Source organism: Balaenoptera physalus, assembly GCF_965194825.1.
Source record: "Balaenoptera physalus genome assembly, chromosome: 2".
NCBI classification, from domain to species: domain Eukaryota; kingdom Metazoa; phylum Chordata; class Mammalia; order Artiodactyla; family Balaenopteridae; genus Balaenoptera; species Balaenoptera physalus.
The window spans coordinates 26927406-26952983 of NC_138883.1; the positions used below are offsets into that span (position 1 = coordinate 26927406).

The 25578-nt window shown below is 43.6% G+C and overlaps 1 protein-coding gene and 1 long non-coding RNA gene across 4 annotated transcripts in view; both read right to left on the minus strand.

The window, feature by feature from the left end:
* Positions 1–25578, minus strand: part of IFT43 (intraflagellar transport 43) — a 98344-nt gene that overhangs the window by 66485 nt on the left and 6281 nt on the right. The window lies entirely within an intron of this gene.
* LOC309655972 lies at positions 22927–25574 on the minus strand. Its single transcript, XR_014261093.1, has 2 exons — positions 25084–25574; positions 22927–23218 (listed from the first exon to the last, which is right to left on the minus strand). It is a non-coding gene; the product is annotated as an uncharacterized lncRNA (long non-coding RNA).

Consider the following 25578-nt stretch of genomic DNA (forward strand, 5'->3'; position numbering starts at 1 on the left):
ACGGAAGCTTTATGGAATAAGTGGGGCTTGCCCTGGATTGGAAAGATAAGCAGAAATGTAAAGGAAAAGCATTCCAGAAGCAACCAGATACGAGGTGCAGTGACACCAGGATAGCACATAACACTCAGGCTGTAGCAAATGCTGTTCACTGATCACTGACTGTATTGGTCAGGGTCCGAGGTCCTTAGCACCTATCACTGTACAACGCAGGCTGGAAGCGAAAGCTGATGCAACTTGATCACGACGGAGTAGTTTAAAATTAGGTGCAAATGATCTGTTTGAAATGTAAGTGGGTGACTGGTTTTTCACAATACAATTTAAAAGGTCTGGTGGGTTCTTTTGCATGGACAGTCCAGCCCCTGAATGTCCGGCAGCTCTCCCTAAGAGCTATGACGACGTCATCGACACACCTGTTAGCACAGTTTCAGAAAGAGCCCCGTGGCCCTCTCCCCACGACGATCTGAAACACAGGACACACTCTAGACCAAGACCCTGCTGTTGCTCCTTTTAGAATCAGCTGCCAGAACTGCTGTGTTCTCCCTGCCTGTGGTGACAGATGAGATGCTGGGCGGCTCTGGGAGCCTGAATGCCCTCCCCAGCTCACTGTCAGAGCCCAGCCCTCACAGGAAGTGCTGAGAAGTTGTCACTCTCCATTACGGACCCCACCATTTGGGCCAGGGGTCCTTCCCTCTCCTGCCCACCAGGTCTGGGTAGGACAAGAGGAGACATGAATGTGTGATTTATTATTTCTCAAATCTTGTGTGTCTGGGTGCTCTGTGTAATGGCCTGGGCGTTTAAAGAAAAAGGAATTTACTCCATCCTTGAAACTAGAAACTTAGTCTAAGACAGCTGTGGCTTTTTTTTTCACCGAGCCCACCAAGTCCACAATCCTCCTTGACCAAGCACTTGGGAAGACATTACCCATCTGTATGAGGTATGACTCTGGAAGAAATCTGTTTCCTATCCCTGTGTTAGGAAGGAGGAAAAACAAACAAACAAACAAAAAAACCTAGATGGGTGAGAGAGAGTAGAGCTCAAATCATCTTAAAAGCCAGAAAGAAGAGAGGACCTAGACCTAGAATTCAAAAGTCCTGGTTTATCCTTTAAATAAGGCATGGCCCCAAGACATCTGCTGGGAAAACGATTTCCAATTTTGGCAGATTTACCGCCAGGTAACATTACCCAAACTTGTTTTTACAAAAGAAAGAGTCTTAAAATGTGCAACCCCAGGAGGGACAGAAATAGGAGCGGGTGACGGTAGCCCTTAAGCAGTGCATCCCTCGTGTTCTCTCTTAAAAGCTGGAGTCACGTCTCCGAGTGTGGGAAAGCAGCACAGCCTGCCGGGGCTGCCGCCTGATGGACGGAGGGGGCAGGACCCCGCATAGCTCCTGGAGAGAAGCAAAAATGTGCTCTCTCCAAAAATAAACAGGGGCAGAAATGACTGCGAGTAAAGGGGTGGAAGCACGTGACTGGTGGTTGCGGTCCTGAAATACCAGCTTTCTACAAAAAGGAGCCGATGAGAGGCAGAGAGCAGGAAATTCAGGAAACGGCCACTTTATATGGTCTCATCCGAATGGGCCAGGATTCAACTAACTGGAATTACCAAGTCACAGGGAGCCTTTAGGGCTAGACTTGTTTCTGATCTTTATATGGTTCCCCCAGATTCTTAAGATGCCGAAATAGAAAAGATACTGCAGTGCCAAAAAAGGAGCCTTTCGAGTTCAGAAACTTCTCACACACTCTTAGAAGTCCTGGAGAAACCCCACAATGTGAATCAGTCCAAAATCCAAACGGCAGCCTGTTTCAAAAAGCCAGTCCAAACACATGCATGAATTCCCAAAAGAAAAGGCAAGATCCACTGCACACCTCACACCTCCCACCTCCCATGTCAAACCCTTGATTTCTGGCTAAAAACAAACTTCCTTTCCTTTCTCCAGCAACCTGACGGAAGATCCAGGAAAGCTGCTCTTATGTGCTTGAGGAGAGAGAAGACTAACACTTAATAATATGTGTGCACACTGCAGGGGCTGCATTTATTCCTCAAATCTGTCCACCAGGCACAGTTCCATCTCTGCCAATTTCTTCCTCCAGCCTCAACCTGGGTCTGACAACTAATTCATCACAGACCTGAGTTTTCCCCTCACGGGTTTAAGGTCATGGCAGGTAATGGGACCATCCAAGCTTATAACTGAACCCTTATGAGTAAATGTAGCTCTTTCAAGCGGAAATGGACATAGCAAAATGTAAACTCTATTTTAAGTATAAGACAGAAACCTGATCATCAATAGATGCTAAAGCCATTAGGTGAAAGACTGATTGACAGGGAACTGGACATTCTCTTGATGCCAAAGAATCGCCCCACACATTACGTGCCAGGTGCGAGGGAGAAAATGTTCCTTGACAACAGAGATATCTGTCAGCATGCTAACTCAGTGATCACACTTAGCACGTGAACAATGGGGACGTGATGTGCTACCACCTGAGGCATACAGTGCCACCCAGGAAAAGCTACTGCCCCAAGCATTCCGCTGGAATGTAAGCAAGCCTTCCAATCTGACTTCCGGCTTACTGCAGATCAGGTGAAAGAGGAGGAAGTTCAGTGACACTAGGAAGAAAGAATCAGAAAAATCCAGCACAAGGGAAACTCTGAGAATAACTGGCCCAAACTCTTCAGAAAGTTAATACCATTGAAAAGAGGGCTGGGGTGGAGACTATTCCCAATTTTTAAAAAGAGACTTAAGAGACAGAAACTTAGTAGAGTGGTTCTTGATTGGATCCTGGTTTGAAAACAGTTAGCTATAAAAGATATTCTGGAGACAACTGGGGGAAATGAATATGGCCTGGGTAATAGATGGTATTAGGGAATTGCTAATACTGTTAGGTGTGGAGTTGTGGATTTCTACGAAAATGTCCCTATTTCTCAGAGATATATGCTGAAGTATTTAAGTGACATTTCATGATGTTTGCTTTGAAATAACTCAGCAAAAAGTTATATATAAAACAAGCAAATACATATTTTAAAATATTTTAAAAATTATCATTCAAGCAAATACAGCAAAATGTTGAAAACAGTTGAACCTAGGTGGTAGGTGTATGTTGTTCATTGTACTATTGTTTCTACTTTTCTAGATGTTTCAAATTTTAATGAAAAGCTAAAGCTAAAAAAGAAAAACTAGATGCATGAAGTTTAGATTAACAAAAGAGAAAAAAGACAGGGGAGGGGTGGGGAAGAGGAGAGCACCAGTACGAGGGTTGTTCGTAGGTATATCTGCTCAATGAAGACCTGTGCTGAACAGGAACAGAGACCTTCTCCACTCTGTGGCTGGGAACTCCTAACACCAGTACCCTGAGGGCCAGAAAACAACTCTACACCCAAAAGGTCAGGTCAGATCCCTGCCAGGACTAGACATGACGGGAGAATGAGTTTCTAAATAAAAGTGCCTCCCCGCGCCTCTCACCCCACCCCCAATTTGCTGTGGATTGTATTTTAATTGTGCATATATGCATATGTGAAATTTGGGTAAGGAAAAAAATGTGGTAGAAAGAACACTAGACCAGACTGCTTCTAATCTGGGCTCTAGTCCTGACTCTGCCACTAACCAGATTCATGATCCTGGATTTTAACTCATAGTAGAAGTGATTCCTCCCAATTCTACAATTCTGTGATTCTTGGAGTCTATGAATTGTATTTTTCAATTCAGGGAGAGGGTATCTAGGCAAAAAGATGTAAACGATGACATGAAATGTTTACATTCAATCTGAACTTGTATGAAGCGGGTGGGGACAAAAAACAGAGAAGAAAAGTTTGCAGAGAGAAATGGGAATATGTAGGCACACAGACTTGATCAGTGGTGAATAAGCCAACCTAGGCAATGAGAAAGAATAAATTAACTAATTGATAGCTCATAATTATAATAACAGCCAACATCTACTGAGGGTTTACTCTATGCCAAAGCTTTAGAAGGATTACTTTGCAGAATCCCCAAGACCCTGTGAACTGTCCACTACTGTGCAACAAGTTTACCCACGAGGAAACTGAAGCTGAGAGATTAACTTAAAATCATCCTAGCAGTAAGAAACGAAGCAAGGATTCAAATCCAGTTTGGTTTCTGACACCAAAGCTTGGCACTGAACCAGATGATACATGATTTCCCAGACGCTAGGTTCATGCCAGCTAGAACAGGCTTGAAAGGACACAGCGGCTACAGAAGAGAATCTGTCTGGACTGGAACAAAGTGCCCAAGAACAAGAGAGACTAGGTCAATGACAAGGTTAAGACCTGGGAAGAGCAAACCAAAAGGACCACCTCCTTCATTTATCTTCTGGGCACAAAGTACAGTTGACCCTTGAACTACACAGGTTTGAACTATGCGGGTCCACTAATATGCAGATTTTTTTCAGTAAATACAGTACAACACGATCCGTGGTTGGTGGAATCCATGAGGAACCTCGGATACGGAGGGTGGAATATGGGACTTGACATCTGCAGATTTTGATATCCATGGGGGGCAGTCAGAGGAGGTGTCCTGGAACCAAATCTGTAAGTACTGATAATATAAATACGTTCAGTAAGACAGGAGGAGCAGCAGGAGGCTTGGTCTAACCCTTACCTCTTTAGTGAGGCAAGATGAGGGAAGGGTTAAGGGTAAAGTCAGGATTAAAAAGTGATGCCAAAAATAAACCTTAACAGCTTGAGCACCATGCCAAACTGTGTTAGGCTGAATTTAATATAAATCTCTGTACAGAGAAAGTAGCTGTCTCTTTACTGCATGTCACAGATACTCTCCACATACCAACAGCGCAGTAGCTTTGAAGAATGAGTGACTGGGGGGTGGGGGGGGGAGGGAGTTTGCCAGAAAGAAGTAAAGAGGGAAAGCTATAGTTTTCAAGTTATAGTTTAAGGGGGAGGGGAGGGAGGAGAGGGACTGGAGGGAAAGGAGGGACAGTCCTGGGCTCAGATTCTAGAATCCTCACTTTCTAAGCTAGGTAGCCTTGGGCTAGTCACACCTTCACTAAGCCTCTTTTCCTCGTGCACAAAATGAGAGTGGTCACGAGTCTCTTACAGACCTACTGTAAACACAGGAGACAATCTTGGGCACAGAGCAGACACTTAGTAAGTGCTGGTGACAGTGGCTACTATATTATTTATAAGAAATGATAAAAGTAATGAAATGCAGCCTTTGGAGGAAAAAAATCCTTAATGCCCAGGGTTGAGACAACGGGAAGATTGGGGGAGGTAAACAAAGCAGGGCCTTTTATTTGGGACTGCCTTGCACAAGTTTCATTCCAGGGGTCCAGCTCTTACCTAGTCCAGCTTCCCTGAACAGAGAGAAATCCTTTAAAGTTGCCTGAACCAAGAGGAGGAAGTCACAGTTCCTCTGCTGAGAAATAAATGTGATGTTCAGGCAACCACAGTATCCGGCGATTACTCTCGTGGTGTCACACTTCCCCCAGTATTCCCACATACCCTATCATAAAAAGCCCCAAATCCCATATCTCAATACAGTAATCAAACTGCCCACTTCAAATGACTCATGGGACAGGGCTGCCAGCCATTTGTGAAAGAGGCTGATCCAAAGAGAACAGATTTCAGCCCCCAAAATCATTCTTAAAATTCATCCTGGATGTTCTTACCTTGGGTGGCATCCTCTTAATCTCAGTTACATCCCTTTGGGTCATCCGAAATCAGCTTTCTCGGGTCTATACCTTCCATACACTTATAAAGAAATGCCCTGTTCCCCCAGACTTTCTTCGGTTCAGCCAAAATAAACATTCCTTTCAACTTTCATCATACATCAAAACCTATAGTTTTTGTCATTCTCGTAAGTCCTTTCAGTTTGTTAAAACCCACGTGCATGTGTGTAACCGGAAGGCCGCACAGTGTGGAGGGTGTGAGCTCCCAGCACTCCAGGAAGCGAGCCCTCCCGGCACCTGTGACTTCGGATAAGCAGAGCCTAGACTTGCTACCTCAACCAAATCCAGACTGGGATAACCTGGAACAAACGGAGAGCAGAGGAGCAAGCTGTAACCTCGCTGCTTTAGGAAACCTGATCTCCCACAACCCCTCAAGGGCACTGATGGAAAAGAAGTGGAGGGAGCGTGGAAGAATATTAACCCATGCGTCATTTGAAGTGGGCAGTTTGAGGACTGTGTATTGAAATATGGGATTTGGGTCTCTGTATGATAGGGTACGTGGGAACATTTGGGAATATTCCCCATCCCGTGGGAGGCAGAGAGGAATGCCCGTCCAAATCCCTACTCTGTTCACCGCTGTGAGACCGTGGACATCACAGGCCTCGCGCTGCAGTTCTTTACCCTGCGGCGGCCCAGGAGGCGAGGGAAGATGCTCTGGGCGAGACCAAGTCATGGCTGGCAAATTAGCACACACCTCACTACCTCCCCTCACAGGATTTCAAGGGAGCCCAGCAACCCTAAAAAATTGTTTTAACCTTCTAGAACTGTGTTTCCTAGACTTCTAGATTTCATGGACAGCCAATATTTTGATAAACAAACTTTGTTTGTGGGGGGTGGGGTGGGATGTGGTTGGCAGTAGTGAGTTCACAGCCTTTAATTTTGTTAAGAATCTTTAAAAACAAAAAACCACTATTTCCTCTCACCACTATTTCATTAAAGAAGGGATCTGTTCAAGCTCCCCAAATTAGGAAGGACACAAACCAGAATAAAGAATGGTCCTTGACGGTGAATAAATTTAGTTTATGAAAAACGTGCTACATTGTTCTTGGTTCTCTCATTTTGGAAAACAACATCCTCCTAGACCAGTGTTAAGACGTGCTATGCTCACTCTCTCCTTCAGCTTTTCAGTCCAAGCCCAAGGTTGATTTCTCAGGCTCTCTTCCCACCCTTTCTCAAACAAGAAAGGCGTAAGGCCATCCGCTCGACTGCTCCCAGGTGACAATGGCCTCGTGCAAAAGGCATGGCCTGGGTACACGTAACCCGTAAATCTTCCTACTCAGCTCGAGGCTGTATAGGAAGACCTCCTGCCCTTGACATAGCACCCTGCCAACCTCTCCAAATCCAGAGGCCTTCCTTTTATTTTCTTCCAGTTTCACTGAGATCTAATTGACGTACAGCACTGTATAAGTTGAAGGGGTACAGCATAATGATCTGATGTACACACATCATGAAGTTATTATTACAATAAGTTTAATGAATATCTATCATCTCATATAGATGCAGAATTAAAGAGATAGAAAAAAATTTTTTTCTTGTGATGAGAGCTCTTAGGATTTACTTTCTTAACAACTTTCATATATATCATACAGCAGGGTTCATTGTATTTATCATGTTGTACATTAAACCCCTAGAACTTATTTATCATATAACTGGAAGTTTATATCTTCTGACTGCCTTTGTCCAACTCCCCCTCCCCCCACTCCCACCACCACTCCCACCTCTGGTAATCACAAATCTGATCTCTCTTTCCATGAGTTTGCTTGTTTTTGAAGTATAATTGACCTATGTTAGTTCCTGTTACACAACACAGTGATTCGATATTTCTATACTTTTCCAAATGATCACCACGATGAGTCTTGTCACCATACAAAGATACTACATAGTTACTGACTATATCCCCCCACACTGTACATTTCATCCCCGTGACTCATTTATTTTGCAGCTGGAAGTTGGTACCTTTTAATCTCCCTCACCTATTTATTTCCTCCCCCGCCCCCTCCCCGCAGGCAAACACCTGTTTGTTCTCTGTATCTATAACTTCAGAGTCCTTTCTCGACTACCTTTTCAGAGTGCTCAGCACAGCACCTGCAAGGATAAGCTCTTACATCATGGGGACTGAATCCCAGGTCTCTGGGCCTCTTTCATACCCATGTTTCTGATCATTACTCCCAAATCACCAGGGATGTTAGAACACTTCCTGTCTCAATAGCTAAGGCACCTGAATGCCCGTCAGTTATTCCAAGAGAAAGTGTTTGTTGTTTCTGCACCAACCACTCTCATTCGTTTCTTGCCAACAGTACCACTTGAAAAAAAAACCACAGTGTAATCTGAAACAATCCAAAAGCAACTGACAGCTTCTGGATCCAGTAATGGGGGAGCAGTCTGTATTCAACTCACCTTCACACAGATACCAAGTATAAACTCTGGACAAAATATAGAAAACAACTATCTGAAGGCACTACTGGGCAAACAAAGGCAGTGTAGGGGAAACTGGAGGGGATCTGACCCTTGAAAGACAAGAACTGCACTGGGTAAAAATCCATGTTTAAATGGATTTTCCCTTTGAGTGCACTCTCCAGTCTGGGCAGCAACTGAGCAGCTAGAATTCAAGCAGGAAGCTGCAGTTCTATTGGTTTGAGGACAAACTTGGGGCTGCCAGAGTCACTAAAGATAGACAGGGAGAAATCCTGGGAAGGAGGGAGCCCCAAATCTGCATATAAACTCCCCTAAAATCCTTTGGTCAATACCTGAACTACGCATGCATGGAGGAGACTCCAAGAAACTCCGTGAAAAGCAATTGCTGAAGGGCTAAAAATAAAAAAGAGTGGAGGCAAAATTTCAGCTGCTGCCCACTGCAGGCACGACACAGATTGGAATATGAGTTCCAAGTTAAAGGTACTTGGTACACACCTTGGGTTTTCCACTGAAATCCCAGAAAAACCACACTTTAGGAGTAAAGACCATGTCCTGGGTCTATGGGATTTGCTCCGGGACTAAAGGCAAAACCAAAATAGACCTGACCTAGCAAAGCCTAAAACCAAGTCTTCATAAATTCAAGGTGATCTGAAAATAATTCAACTTCCTGCTAAAACAAAAATCAACACTTTTCAAAGAAAGGTAACATAATCCAGAGTTTCTACAATGTATTATCCAAAATGTCCTGCATACCAACAAAAATTACTAGACATGTGAAGAAACATGAAAACATGACCTATAGTCAAAAGTAAAACAATAAAAACTGACCCCAACATGACCCAGATATTGGAATTAACAGACAAGGGTTTTAAAGCAGCTATTATAAATATATGTTCAAGGATTTCAAAGATGGTCATAATGAATGAACAAATGGAGAATCTAACAGAGAAACAGAAACTATGTAAAAAAAAAAATGGAACTTTCGAATTTAAAAGTTCAGTATCTGAAATGAAAAGTTCAGTCTGAAGACAGCAGAAGAAATAATCAGTGAACTTGAAGACAGATCAACAGAAAATACGCAATTTGAAGAACAAAAAGATAAAGGAAAGGGGAAAATTAACAATGCTTCAGGGACAAAAAACACAGGACAAACTGATGGGACAATATCAAACAGTTTAACATATAGGCAATCGGAGTCCCAGGAACAAGGAGAGAGAAAACGGAGCAGAAAAGATGTTAGAAGTAATAATGGCCAAAATTCTCCAATTTGGTGAGACATATTGAGTTACTGACCTAAGAACCTCAGCAAATCCCAAGCAGAACAAGTACAAAGCAAATCACCTAGGCACATCATAGTCAAACTGCTGAAATCCGAAGATAAAAAGGAAGTCTGTAAAGCAATCAGAGGAAGGAGAAAAGACTTACATAATGGAGAACAATCATCAGAAACAATGAAGGCCAGAAAACAAAGGAATGACAATCTTTAAAGTGCTGAAAGAAAAAAATTTTCAGTTCAGAATTCTATATCGATAGAAAAGATCCTTCAAAAATGAAGGTGAGATAAAAATATTTTTAGATAGAGCAAATAGAGAAGTTGTTCTTGGCAAATCTGTACTGCAAGAAATGCTAAGAGAAGTTCTTCAAGCTAAGGAGAAATGACACTAGATGGAAATTTGGATCTACAGGAGATGAAGAACAATTATAATGGTAAGCATATGGGTGAATATAAAAGACTATCTTTGCCAAAGCAATCATGAGGGAAAAAAACAGAGCTGGAGGAATCAGACTCCCTGACTTCAGACTATACTACAAAGCTACAGTAATCAAGACAATATGCTACTGGCACAAAAACAGAAATATAGATAAGTGGAACAGGATAGAAAGCCCAGAGATAAACCCACGCACCTATGGTCGACTAATCTATGACAAAGGAGGCAACGATATACAATGGAGAAAAGACAGTCTCTTCAATAAGTGGTGCTGGGAAAACTGGACAGCTACATGTAAAAGAATGAAATTAGAACACTCCCTAACACCACACACAAAAATAAACTCAAAATGGATTAAAGACCTAAATGTAAGACGGGACACTATAAAACTCTTAGAGGAAAACATAGGAAGAACACTCTTTGACATAAATCACAGCAAGATCTTTTTGGACCCACCTCCTAGAGTAATGGAAATAAAAACAAAAATAAACAAATGGGACCTAATGAAACTTAAAAGGTTTTGCTCAGCAATGGAAACTATAAATAAGACAAAAAGACAACCCTCAGAGTGGGAGAAAATATTTGCAAATGAGTCAACGGACAAAGGATTCATCTCCAAAATATATAAACAGCTCATGCAGCTCAATATTAAAAAGACAAACGACCCAATTAAAAAAGGGGTGGAAGACCTAAATAGACATTTCTCCAAAGAAGACATACAGATGGCCAAGAGGCACATGAAAAGCTACTCAACATCACTAATTATCAGAGAAATGCTAATCAAAACTACAATGAGGTATCACCTCACACTGGTTAGAATGGGCATCATCAGAAAATCTACAAACAGCAAATGCTGGAGAGGGTGTGGAGAAAAGGGAACCCTCTTGCACTGTTGATGGGAATGTAAATTGATACAGCCACTATGGAGAACAGTATGGAGGTTCCTTAAAAAACTAAAAATAGAATTGCCATATGACCCAGCAATCCCACTACTGGGCATATACCCAGAGAAAACCATAATTCAAAAAGACACATGCACCCCAATGTTCACTGAAGCACTATTTACAATAGCCAGGTCATGGACGCAACCTACGTGCCCATTAACAGACGAATGGATAAAGAAGATGTGGTACATATATACAATGGAATATTACTCAGCCATAAAAAGGAACGAAACTGGGTCATTTGTAGAGACATGGATGGACCTACAGACTGTCATACAGAGTGAAGTAAGTCAGAAAGAGAAAAGCAAATACCATATATTAACGCATATATGTGGATGGAATCTAGAAAAATGGTACAGATGAACCGGTCTGCAAGGCAGAAATAGAGACACAGATGTAGAGAACAAACATATGGACACCAAGGGGGGGAAAGCGGTGGTGGTGGGATGCATTGGGAGACTGGGGTTGACATATATACACTAATACGTATAAAATAGATAACTAATAAGAACCTGCTGTATAAAAAATAAATAACATTCAAAAAAAAAAGACTATCTTTTTTCTTAATTTCTCCAAATGACAACTGTTTAAAGTGAAATGACAATTGTATTGTGGGTTTTATAAAGTATGTAGTTTTAAAGTACATGACATTACTAGCACAAAGGATAAAAGGGGAAAAATGGATTTATACTGTCACAAGGGTTTCACATTTTATGTGAAGTGGTATAATACTAACACTAGCTAGCCAGTGATAAGTTAAGGATGCATATTCTAATCCCTAGAGCAACCACTAAAAAAATAGTATAAAAAGCTATACCTAAAAAGCCAACGAAGGGATTAAAATGGAACCTAAAAGCAATCAGCCAAACACGGGGACATAATTCTCTATCACGCTGGGTAAAGGCATGTGACCAGAAATGTTTCAGTCTATCACCAATCACATTCAACATTAGTCAGAACCCTTTTCCTGTAAAGTATCATTATTAAGAGAATATTTTACTATCATTCTGCTCCTTCTCAGTAATTATTGACATGCCACATAATGAGAAGAAATCTAGCCTAGCTAATGATGTCAGTGAGGCTTTCTGCCCTCAATCCTATGGTTCCCAAGCAGATTAGACATTATCTATTCACAGCCCACTCTTTCCATCTCCTTGCCTCTCTTAAATCCTGGCTTTCCCCTATGGACTTCATTCCTCCTGCAGCTCTTTCAAGTAGAGCCTGCTCATTCTTTAAAACCCCACGAACAAGGGTCCCAAGGTAACCCTCCTGTCTCGCTCCCCAAAGTTCCTCTAGACCATTACTCTTTCAAATTATTATGGAACATTTTTTTGAAACTCGTATTGTTCAGCTACATCGCATCTCTTACCTTCTTCATCCCTGTCACAAATAATTGCCTGAGCACACATTGAGCAAAAATGTGGGCATTCCTTCTCCAACACTAGTCTCATCGTTCTAAGTAAAGTCAAGGTTCACATGAACAGTTCATCTAATGCTTAGCCTCATAGTTCCCTGATCCTTTAAATGCCAATGACCTTGCTACTTTTTCAAACTCATACTCTGGAGCTGCTCCAATCTGAAATACCTAGTCCCTTCCTCCCCTCCTGATTTAAGAACTTCCTTCTTGGTTTCTCTTCCTTCCCTATCAACCCAGCTCACTTCCATGGTCCTGATGGTATTCATGTCCTACATTTCCCCTAGAGCTCCGCCGAACCTGAATCAAGCCAACCCTATGCCTTCACCGTGTCAATACCTAGCCTGCTGAGGGGTGTTGGAGAAAACTGCACAACCATGCAAATTAAGGCTTCACAAGCTCATGTTTTGCCTTCTCTCAGCTGGGTCCTACCTGGGCTCCCTGCTCCCAGTCTCACCTTCCTCCAGTCTATACTCCACCCCTGCCTGCACAGGCCCCTAGGAGTTACAGAGAGTTCTAGACAGGAGTTACAGAGAGTTCTAGATACGGAGGAGAAGCTAGCTCTCAATCAGGAGGCATGTCTATGCAAGCATTTCTGGTACACTGCCTAACAAGAACTCCAAGAAAGAAACCTGAATGTCCAAGGCCTAGTAACTTGGCTGTGATTTCTTTTCTCATTACAACTAAGTATTTACTGTCATATCCATTTTGAATTCATAATTTTGAATTTTTTTTCTTAAAGAAGGTCTCTAAATTGTGTAAGTTTCAGGACCCACGAAACCTGGATCCATCCCTGACCAATTACTGCCAACGTGCTCTTTCTAAAATGCAAATCTGTCTCTCTTCTCTGCTTAAAATCCTCACACATTTGCACCTGGAAATAATGAAGGGTCTATGTGCCACACAAAGGAATCAGAAGTTCTTCCTGTATGTTCCTCTTAGAGACGCCAGATTATATGATATATGCTGGTAACTCCCACATCTGTTAACACTCGTTTCCAACTTTCTCTCTTAAGCTCCAGACCAAATTTTCAACTGTTTACTCAACAGATCTCTTTGAAAATCCTGAAGGCAACTCACATTCAACACGCCCAAAATTGAAACAATCATCTCTTCTTGGTCCCCGCACTGCTGAGACTCTTTAAATTCTCAGTCTCAGAAATATCATTATCCTTTCAGCCTTTTCGGCTCCAAATGGAGTCAACTCCAGACACTCCTTCCCTCCCACCTCCAACAGTCAATCTGTTACCACCTCTTATCCATCTTCCCTGAAAAATGTCTCTGGGCACTGCCCTCTCCTCTTCACGTCTCTGCCAGGCTTTAATTTATCGTTTCCCAAAGTAAGGTACGCACGCCACTGGCGTAAGCAAGGTGACTGGAGGTGGTAGATGGATGTGCCTCTTAAAAATAGCCATGTGTGTATTTTAATGTGTACCGGGAAAAACATAACTATCACAAACTGTAGTTTCTTTTCAAAAATAAATGCATTTAAGTATAAAAAGGGAGCTGATCTAAAGAAAATTGTTAACACTAATGCGAGTGGTATGTGGATACCCGAAACTGTAAAAACGGCCTGGGAATGCCTGAAGTTTGGGAACACTGCCTGGTTCATGGCTCATCATCTCAGGAGGAGATGCTCCAACCGCCTCCCACTGGTCTCCCTGCCAACAAGCTCTCCCCCTCTAGACTATCCTCCACATAGCTGCCAGATTCACTTTCCTAGAAAACAAAGTCAATAACATTTTCCCTGCTTTAAAATCTTTGTGGAATTCCTACAACATATAAAATAAATCCAAACTCCTCCACTTGGAATGCAAGGCCTTCATTCCTAAGACACTAAGTTGTTCACTGTGTCCTGGAAACACCAGGCCCCTTAACGACGCATGCCTTAGAACAGGCTTTTCCCGCTGCCCTTCCCTCTCATTGGCAAATCCCTCCTCGTTCACTGCAACCCACCTCAAGGGTCACCTCCTTTGGGATGCCATCCCTAAGTCCCAGGCAGGGTTGGCTGCTCCTTCTGTGCTCCCACTCTCTGATGCCACTTAAATATTATAATTTTTTGGTCTAAGTGTGTGGGTCGATATAACTAGAATATGAAGTTATCTTATTCATTTTTGCATTGGAAAGTGTATATTATATTAAACGTAGGATAAATAAGTGAATAAATGAGGGAATAAAATTCTACTTTAAAATACATCAATAAAAATATATAGGGCTTCCTTGGTGGCGCAGTGGTTGAGAGCCTGCCTGCTAATGCAGGGGACACGGGTTCGAGCGCTGGTCTGGGAGGATCCCACATGCCACGGAGCGACTAGGCCCGTGAGCCACAACTACTGAGCCTGCGCGTCTGGAGCCTGTGCTCCACAACAAGAGAGGCCACAATAGTGAGAGGCCCGCGCACCGCGATGAAGAGTGGCCCCCACTTGCCCTCGCACAGAAACGAAGACCCAACAACAACAACAAAAAAAAGACTCCTACATTAAAAAAAAAAAAAAATATATATATATATATATATATATATATATATATAGGAATGGATGGGCAAAAAGGAGTATGGGGGATGGAGTCCTCTGTTATCGCTGGTGAAGAATAAAAAACAGGAAGAGATACAGGAAAAAGAGAAAGAGGAGGGAAAAAAGGAGAAACAGAGGAAGGCTCAATAACAGAGGAAAAGGAAGAAAGAGATCTGGGAAGGAGACAGGGAGGCCCTTTACATTTGGTGGTGAGTACACGAGCATCATAACCTATCCACTGAATTCTTTCAGCAAATATTTACTGACAGCCTGCCTGCTGTGTGGTCCTGTGCCAGGTGCACATGGTCCTTTCTCTGACTGCTCCCCTGTGAGTACAGGGACCCCTAGTTGCTCAATCAGACAGACCCTGCTCCAGAGGGAAGGTCTCGCCTTCCTGGACCCTCCTGACCCCTAAGTCCCTGACACTGTATCTTACCTGCGCTCTGGACAGCACAGGGGCCTGGTGATGCCCTCTCCCCTCTGGCCACTCCTCCTCCGTCTCCTCCTCCTCCTTCCTTGGCCGTGTGTTTCTTAAACATGGGGTTCCTCGGATTCTGGCTAAGAGCCTCTCCTCTTCTCTCTCTACAAACTCTCCCTTCCAGAGCTCTCATTTACCACTTCGATACGAATGGCTCCCAAACCCTTAGCTCCAGCTCAGAGCCCAGTCCAAAGCATGAGTCCCACACATCAAAGCCTCCCGCACATCTCCAGATGGTGGTCCCACAGGCCCCTCAAACTAATCTGTCCCTGAGCTGAACACAGCATGCTCCACGCCTGGTTCTCATTCACTGAGGACCTACAAAGTGCCAGGCTCAGGGAAGCGAACAGGAGCTTCTGGAGTGTGCAATTAGTGAGGGAGATGGACCCAAATAATTACACAGACAGTTACAAACTGCGGTTGGGGTGACAGAAAAAAAAGTGAAAAAGAAAAGAAAACACCACCAACAACAAAAAAACGCTACCAGAGTACAATACGAGGAGCTAAGTTAAATGAGAAGGTAATATTCTCATTTAAATAGAAGAAGGGATATTCAAGCTGAACCCAAAGAAGAAGTAAGAGTCAGCCCAGCAAAGAGCATGGGTAAGTATTCCAGGGAATATTCTAGTCTGTTCTACTCTATTCTATTCTGTGGAATTACAGTACTCTAAGGAACTAGAATAGGGAACTGTACAAGCAAAGTAACGACTCCCTGTGACTGCCACAAGGTAGCTGGTGTGAATGAGGCTGGAGACATAGGAAGGCCCAAATCACAAAGGGGCAAAGTAAGCATTTGGGATTTTTTGTTTTAAGGGCAACGGGTGTCCTTTAAAGGGTTTTGAGTGTGAAATGAACGATGCATATTTTATAAGACCACTACAGCTGACCTGCAGGAGGGCAATAATACAAAAGGAGAGACCAGTTATGAGGCAATTGACTCAGTCCAGGAGAGTTTATAGTGGTTTAAACCATTTCTCTAATTCTCAATTTATTTTTTTCCTAACAGAATACTATTTACAGCCAAAGATTCTGAGAAGTCTTTGCTCTGGGAACCTTGCCTGAATATAAGTCAATTTTCATTGCAACAAAAGTATCATTACCATGAAAATTTTCACATACCAAAAAAAAAATTTCTGAATATAAGCCAGTAGTCTACTTACCCCAAAGAGAAGTCAAACCAAATTCCAATACTACGATTCCATATCTGACCCATACCAAATGGGTCAGATATGACCTATGGCTGTTAATCATGTGTATGCAAATTAGGAACCCTGAGAAGACTACAACAGGTATTCTCATCTTTCTTGAGGCAACGCAGTAGTAATAGATCACAGGCACTAACTAGGCTTGTATCATTGATCCATTTACACATACTTTTATTAAGCATCTAGCGTACACTTGTAATTACTAGACTCTGGGTGACAATCTCTTATTTTGTGAAATCAAAAGACATTTTCTAAATCCTGTCAGATCATGACTAATTCAAAATTACTTCCATGATTTCTCTCCTAGAGTTACCAGGATCTAATACACACACACACACACACACACACACACACACACACAATCTATCCTTAGAGGAACCTAGGAATTTTTAGGACATAAATTAAGTGTGAACACTGCAAACTACTGATCTACTAAGCCCCTCCTTAAAAAGAATGAGCCAGAAGAGTTCCAAGCCATCAATACTATACTCAAGCACTTCTCAGAGGTTTCCTGACCAGAAAACATAAACGCATAGAGAGAGAAGTGTAATGGTTGCATTGAAGATGCATCAGTGAAAGACAAGGATAGGAAAATATTGAAAGGTCACAGTCTAAACTTCATAATATTACCAATTATTTCAGTGTCATATAAGAAATGTTGGTCTCACATGGTTCATTTGTCAAAAAAGGCAAGGGGGTTGGTTTTTGAATATTTGAAAAACATCACACTGCTTGCAAAAGTCACTGAGGACCACTATTCCATCACCTGAATGGTCACCTGCTCCGCTAACAAATCCCACGTGCCACGCTCTCTCCTTGGCCTCCACAACTTGGCACATGCTCATCCCTCTACTTGGAATATTCTCCCCTCCTTGGCCCATCCTGGCCCCTTCACTTGGCTACCTTCTACTCATCCTTCAAGTCTCAACTCAAACATGATTTTTTCCTAGAAAACCTTTCCAGATTTCCCCAAAAGGAAAAAGGCTCGATGAAGGCATTCCTGTATCTTTTTGTGTTCACCCCCACCTGGCACTTAATTCTCTGCAGCCCCCAGATCAAGGTTCAGAGAGGACAGGGAGCATGTCTGGTTTGTCACTGTACTGCCAGCTTCAAGCACAATGCCTGCCACGCAGAAAGCTCTCAATCAAGTTTCATAAGCAAATGAATGAAGAAATGAATGGATGTTACCTTCTATTCCAAGGTCACTGAGGTCACCAAGGTCACTCCTGCCCTCCTCATTTTTCTACCCATATGCCCCAGAACAACAAAATGATGTTAAGTCAGCAATTAAGGATCACTCTTTGGAAAGACTGCCAACCTCTAGACAGCGGGTTGGGTTTTGAAAAGAAGATGAAAAGGTATTAGCAAACAACTGGTCAAGGAGACATACAAAACGGGTCTTAAGTGGCACAAAGAATTCTCACCAAAAGGATTTCTCATCCAAATGTTTCTTTGCCCTAAGAGCCAGTTAGTTCGATGAAATAAGAATATCTCTGGGGCATCCCTGGTGGCGCAGTGGTTGAGAATCTGCCTGCCAATGCAGGGGACACGGGTTCGAGCCCTGGTCTGGGAAGATCCCACATGCCGTAGAGCAACTAGGCCCGTGTGCCACAACTACTGAGCCTGCGCGTCTGGAGCCTGTGCTCCGCAACAAGAGAGGCCATGACAGTGACAGGCCCGCGCACCGCGATGAAGAGTGGCCCCCGCTCGCCGCAACTAGAGAAAGCCCTCGCACAGAAACGAAGACCCCACACAGCCAAAAATAAATAAATAAATAAATAATTTTTTTAAAAAAAGAATATCTCTGTATCTTGAACAGAACTGCAATTGAAGATAAACTGAAAATACTTTCTAATTCTCATGTGACACAGATAATGACAATAATAGTTAGCATGCGGGGCGCACCGTCCTAAGAGCTTTGTACATTCTCTTATTTAATCCTCCAGCAACACTAGGAGATAGCTACTATTATTCCATTCAGCAGAGGAGGAACAGGCTCAGAGTGGTTAAGTAACTTGCCTAGAATACACACCGAGGAATTGGCAGAGCTGGGATTAAAGGCAAAATGATCACCGTTCCTACGTCTTAGGTTGTGTAGATGAGAACAGTGGCTAACTTAAAGGAGCATTGAGCTAAATAAACTCTTACATGTAGTTCTGACTTAACCCTCCCCACAGGTGAGGGAGAGAATTCTAAGTGATCTTCAAGCACCACATTTCTGGTAGGAAGCCAGCTTGACACGTAATACATAGTAGAAGGAGGCATGAGGCATTGTACTGGAGTGCTGAAAGAGACCGAGTAAGCGCTGGAGGAGAATCTTGAGATGCTATTTCCAATCGCGTGATCTACCCCGGGGATGATGTTCCCGCCCACGCCCACACAGTGGCCAGCCCCAGGGATGGGTCGGGAATGCACATCTGCCCACCCCGAGGGAGAGTTCAAAAGTGAGGCATACAGAGCGTGACCTCAGGATGAAGTGTGGAAAACGCATTCCTCGTCAACGGGTTCCACGTCGGATTCCCCGCATCCCTCTCCTACGACGTTATCAGAAGCATCATTCAATCCAGCCCATTGGAGAGGGACTACGAAAAAGGCTGAAAAATGTGACTAATCTAGGAAAGTTATTTTTGTGAGAAAGAAGAAAAATGTCACCAAAAAGGGTCAGCAGATAACCCTAGCTGGGCTGAAAATAACTGCCCGCTGGCAGACCAGTCAGGAACAGGCGGAGGGCAAGAGACGTAATGCAACGTGCCAGGGAAGCTCCAGCTGAGTAGAGCTGCTGGGGGATGAGGAAACTGGCCTAATTTGGGAACATGAGCCCAGCAGCATTTCTCAGATTCCTGCAAGAGAATCTGGCTGAGTGTCAGTTCTGCGTCCTAGGAGGAGCACCAAAGGGATGGGGGGCGGAGGAGGAAGAGAAAGAGAACAGCTGTGTCTCAAACACTTTTCCAGACAAGTGGACGAATAAGGATAATCAAGTGAGAACTTACTCCCTCACCAAAAGGATTCCAAGAGGAAAACCCAAAAGTCTCTCAGCTCCCGCCAAAAGCCTTTCTCTACTGGGAGGTCTGTGCATCTAACTATCCAGCAGGTAGGAGAAGTTAGGTGGTGTTTAAGAATCTGTCTGGAGGCTGAGAGAGTACAGCCAGACGTTAGCTGAATGACTGTGGACAAGTCACTCGACTCCTTGAAGTCTCAGTGTCATCATAGCTAAAATGAGACAGTAAGTATAGTAACTACTTTAAGAGTTACCACGGGGCTTAAATAGGATAGTGTGTGTAATTGACAGAGAGGTAGGAACTGTTCCAACGTCAGCTATAATTATTATTATTACAAGGACAATCTGCAAGATGGAAATTAAGCTACAAACTGCTTTAGACCCAAGTGAGAAATGCTCATCCAAAAAGACAGGCCAGGGAATTCCCTGGTGGTCCAGTGGTTAGGACTCTGCTCTCTCATTGCCGAGGGCCTGGGTTCAATCCCTGGTCGGGGAACTAAAATCCCACAAGCCACGTGGGGCAGCCCCAAAAAATAAAAACAAAAAACAGGCCAGTCCTGAGAGGTTTTGCCCTGAGATTCCTTTTTCTCAACTTCAGCCTATGGTAGTGTAACTTCATGGTAGAAAGCGTCCAGGTCTTTTCTTGAGGTCGTGTAGGAGAACCATCATTTGAATGACAGAAGGTGAAAGCTCAGGCATAGAAATCCAGTTTAATTCTCAGAGCTGCTCTGCCCAGAAAAAGTTATTCACTGCAGACGTGAAGACGCTCATCATGGCACCAGTTAAAGTCTCCATAATTGTAATGCCAACCTGAACTGCTAACTGAACTATGCATCTAGGGATCCAAGCCTGATTTGTAACAGGTGGTAAAAAAAAAAACCCACAAAAAAGCAGAGGGATGCAGACATAAACTTTCTTAGTAGTTACCATTTCTTGAGAGGTGCCTGTGTGCTGGCACCTTTATGTGCATTACCTAATTTGACCTTCACAACAACCTGAAAGAAGCAGGCATGACGCTAATCAACTCTGAGCTAGTGAAACTAGAGGAAGAGTTCATCTTTCTGGTTAATCAGTATGATTAGGCAGGTAAGTTCTTTGAAATTATTTGAAAATTTACAGATTGACCAAGCAATAAAGAGACCTTTCCTCTTCTTTCAGAGAGGGAGGAAGAGTCTAATTATAATTACCTGGGCTGAGCCACAGGTATCCTACAGGCAGAAAGCCCCAAGGGGTTACAGAGAAAACAGGAAGAAGGAAAAGATCGAGGCAAGGTTTGACACAGGCAACTGCATCAGATGTCTTGGAACTTGAGGGCATACAAATTTTCACTGAACTCTACACAACCCCAAATTAGAAAACGGGAGAGGAATGTGGATTTTTTATTTTTATTTTTTCTGCTACTAAAAATAATTCTTTCCTTTTATACCCAAGCCTACAAGGAAAAAAAACAACAAAAAACAAACTCTGTATAAATTCTATTTTTTTTAAATTGATATGTCAGTCGCAAACTGCCTACTCAACAGTCATTCCTCTTCTCCTTAACCCCAAAACCCCAATGTGATGGGTGTGGCAACGTGCCCAGCTGAGAACGCCCTTGAAATTTAAGGTGGTTTTAAGACCCAGTTCTGACCGATGACATGTAACTAGAAGTCTACTTGGTGAGGTCTCTGGCTATCATTTTCCTGATAAGAAGGGACATACTTCGTTGGCATGAACCCTGAACTCTTCCACTCTTCCCCCTCTCCTCACCTAAAATACAGACTGGATCCCTGGGGAACAACCAGCCATCATGTCAGCAACCATGAGAACAAGTTACAAGCTCCAGATGGCAGAGCAGGTGTCTAGACGGGGTGAGGGTAACGCAGGACCTTCTCTAGTGACCGCACCCGCCCTGCCCTCCACTGGACTTCTTGCTGTGAGAAAAATCACTCCTGCCTGCTCCAAGCCCTGGGGCTGAGTTTCTGATGCATATAGCCAAATTCCATACCGATAAGGATACCTGAAAATCAATCCATCCTAAAAGAGCAGGAGTTTTAACTTGAATGGAAACAGGAGCCAGGTAGATCAGATGTGAGTAAATCTGACCAGGTGTATTCAAGTAAGAAATGGTGAGCTGGACAGGGCAGGCCAAGCGTAAGCAAGCACCGTTCTCAGCTGCAGCCAACTGCTGCCATGTGGGGATGCCAGCCCAGCATTCCCGCTGTGCCAGGACTTCTGGTTTCAAAGAGGAGCCCCAAATCTGGATTTTCACGTAAGTTTTCCTAATTTAGAAATGATAACAACCCAGTTTTAAAAAATGTTTAATTTTCTACGGATCAAAGAAAACATGGCTGTAGGCGAAATTCAGCCTGAAGGCCACCAGTTTTTAACCGTAGAGAGGGTTAAGGCACAATAACAGAACACCCGAGCTCTGGAGAGACAATAATGGTTAGCAATTATACACTGAGCACTTATGGGTCAGACTGGGTTAAGGGCTTTCTTTATACCTGTTATCTTGTTTTTTCTTTCTGGTCACCCTATCAAGTATGTAATACTAACCCTGTTTTATCAATGAGGAAACTGAGGCTTGAAGAGGTTAAGTAACTTGCTGAGCCATAGAGCTAACATGCGGCAGGGCCAGGATTTCAGCCCAGGGCTGTCTAACCGCAAGGCCTGTGCTCTTATCCACCCTGCAGGAGGAATGCCCGCTGCAGTCTGGAAGCACAAAACCTGCTTCAGATCACTACTAGTCAGCCTGTGGAGAAATGAGTAGCAACCCTTGGAAAGACTTCCAAATCGCTTCTAAAAGAGACCCAGGCTCACATCCTCCTTCTGTGCGGTCCTTTAATAACAAGAGCAAAGCTCCATCCAAATATTCTCTTATTCACTACTTACTGAAAGAATGAACATTTGTACAGTGCCTTTCAGTTTACTAAAGTGCTTTTAAATACGTATCTCACTTAATCCTCAAATCAACTTGGTAGTATTGTTACCACTGTTTGACAGATAATGAAATGGAGGATTAGAGAGATTAGTGGGGTTGTTCAAGATCCAGGCAATTAGCAGAGCCCACGCTCAAGCCCTGGTTTTCAGATGCCAAGCCCATGTTCCCTCTATTCCAGCAGACCTGGAAGCTGCTCTGCTTCCTCCACGGAACTCCCCATCCCGCCAGCTCGCTTTAAAATCATCATTTGCTTGAACTAATTCCTATATAACTCTAAAGTAATTCCAGTATGTCTGACAGCCCCCAGGTACCATATTTACGTTTTCATGAATAGCTTCATCCTAGAATATAGTCAGTGAAAGGACAAAAATAAATATATCAAGTAATACATTCAGAACTGGAATGTAAATGGGCACACACACATGAGTCTTAGAATCTAATCTTAGAAAGAAACAGCCAAAAAGGCCCACACAGCACAGTGTGCATCTGGCCCCAGGAGAGGCTGCCCACGCTGCTTTAAACCTCAATTCAGGGAGAGAAGGAATCCTGCAATTCTGACTGGCATTTTGCTGTCAGAGGCACCAGCTGGGTGAAGAACAGAATGACTTTTCTTTTTTCTTTCTTTTTTTAAAAAATAAATTTATTTATTTATTTTTGGCTGCACCGGGTCTTCGTTGCTGCATGCAGGCTTCTCTAGTTGCGAGAGCGGGGGCTACTCTTTGCTGCGGTGCGCGGGCTTCTCAGTGCGGTGGCTTCTCTTGTTGCGGAGCACGGGCTCTAGGCATGCGGGCTTCAGTAGTTGTGGTACACGGACTCAGCAGTTGTGGCTCGCGGGCTCTAGAGCGCAGGCTCAGCAGTTGTGGCACACGGGCTTAGTTGCTCCGCGGCATGTGGGATCTTCCCCAAGGGCTCAAACCTGTGTCCCCTGCATTGGCAGGTGGATTCTTAACCACTGTGCCACCAGCGAAGTCCCCAGAATGACTTTTCGTCAACTCCCAGAAAAAATACTAAGGCCCAGATGGAGCCAAAAAAAAAAAAAAAGGTACATGCCTCTGCAGAAATAAGTAGGTATTCTAGAAAGGCTGAAACCCTGACAGGTTCATCACAGTCTGCAACTCTGGAGTTAGGTGCTCACAGTACTGACTCTCCCCTGAGCCGAGGGGAAGGGGACGGGTAGGTGAACCATGCCTACCGACCGCAGCTTGGTAGCTGATTTGGTGTGGGCGCCACAGAGGCTTCAAGGCCATCAGGACATCCTGGCCCATCTCAGACTCACTCACCTCACCACTAAGGTGGCTATAACCTCCTTCACAATTGGGTAGGCTTGTAATTAGCCTTTGTGACTGCCAGTGATCACGAGAATATACGTTCCATTATGGCAGGGGATTTGGCTCTTGTTCACTGAAATATGCCAACCCCCTAAAATGGTGCCTGACACACAGTAAGCTTCAATAAATACTTGTTAAATAAATGAATTAATGATCTGGTGTTGGGGCGGATCCTCCAAAGGCCAAGAGTAGACTTCCACTGATCCAGTCATTGGCTTGCCCATCCATTGCAGTTCAAGCTCCTTGAGATCCAGGGTTGGGTCTAGTATATCTTTCACTATCTCCCTCCATTACACCCCCTTAACTGTGTCCCCAGTGTGCCACAGTCTGCCACCCCTGACCCTGTAACGCTCTTATTCAGCTTCTAAGAGCCCCTCATCACACACTATGTACTTCACCCCCTCACCCTTTGCAGTGTCAATGGCATGCCTGCTCTGTGCCAGGCACTGCGATAAACAAAGGGGGACAAAGGTGAAACACAACCGCCGCCTTCCAAAAGCTCACATCTTCTGAGGGAGCCAGGCACATAAATAATTAGAATACAATGTAATAAGCTCTATAATGGAGATGCTATGGTCAAAGTCACAAACTGACAACCCTCAGGCCTAATCTAGCCCATATGGTGATTTAATTTTTATAATTAGTCGCTAACCTCTAAAAACGTGTTGCTTTCACATAAAATTTTAGACTGCCATCTCTTGGAAAATCAGAAGAGCTGGCAGTACTGGACCTGTATTCCCCACAGCATCAGCTGGCTGTGGCTAGATAGTGGTTACCCTTTGGAGGGTACATGTGGCCTCTGGTTTTCCCACAATCCCCCCACAGTCTCTCCCTACCGTCTTCAGGCAATGAGGCCAAGGGTCAGTCGCCAGCTTTTCTGTGTTGGCATGGCTGTTATCTGAGAGGAGGAATGATTCTCTGTACCCATATTTCCACAGTCAGTGAGAAAATGAAAGATAAATTGAAAGGTCCATGTGGAACACTTAAAGACATGGTGGATATCTTATTTCTGATGAAAGTGAAGCATATTCCTACCTATGTGATATGTAAGTCAAGTGTGTCTGTATCTTGTCCCCAGCATGCTGTACTCAGGCCCATAAGGCCTCCCAGCAGAGATGCCCTCATCTGTTATAAACCTACTGTAGGCCAATGAGCTGGGCAACTGAGAAGCCAGGTTGCCTGTTGCCCAGAAACTCACTGTCTAGCGGGCCAGGCACATAAAAAGAAAAATTAGTGCATAATGTGAGATGTTCTATAACAGGTACTATGGGAACTGAGAAGTAGGAGCCCTAAGTCGGCCTGGAGAAGTTAGGAAGAGCTGACAGCGAGGATTACCCTGAAGCCAGCTCTTGAAAAGGGCAGAGTTTTTTCAAATGGGCAGAGGAGGGTGAAAAGAAGTTCTGAGTAAACCGCCGAAAATAGTGCCCTGGCATTAAAAGCAATGCTCATCAAGATTACCCACCCTCTGCAAAGAGGCTGGATAAATTCCCACGATTCCAGGCCACTTGGAAAAGTCTCCAGGAAAGTAAGGCCAGTACGGATCCCCTTCCTGCCTGAAAACTGTAGAAAGCGCAGGTCACCACCAAGAGCAAATGTCCAGTTGTGTAATCCAACTTTACGTCACCAGCATGCCTCACTGGCGTTTATCTGGCAGGAATAAAAACCCGGATTTTGGCTGGATTTTGAAACCTCCCAGTCCCTTGCTTCAGTTAACGTACAAAACTTCTTCACTGGGAATATAAAGCAATGCACAGAAACTGCTCTGGCATCAAAAGAAAAAAGTTCCTCTTTCACTTCTTGCTAATAGGACAAATGCCGAGGAAGGGAATTCCCAAATCAAGATAGGAGGAAGGCTGACATTAAAGAGAAGAAGGAGAAAAAAATATGAAATACCAAATCCTTGCTCACTGAGTAATCGCTAACTCTTAGAGTGCATTTCTTCAGAATTTTTTAACAC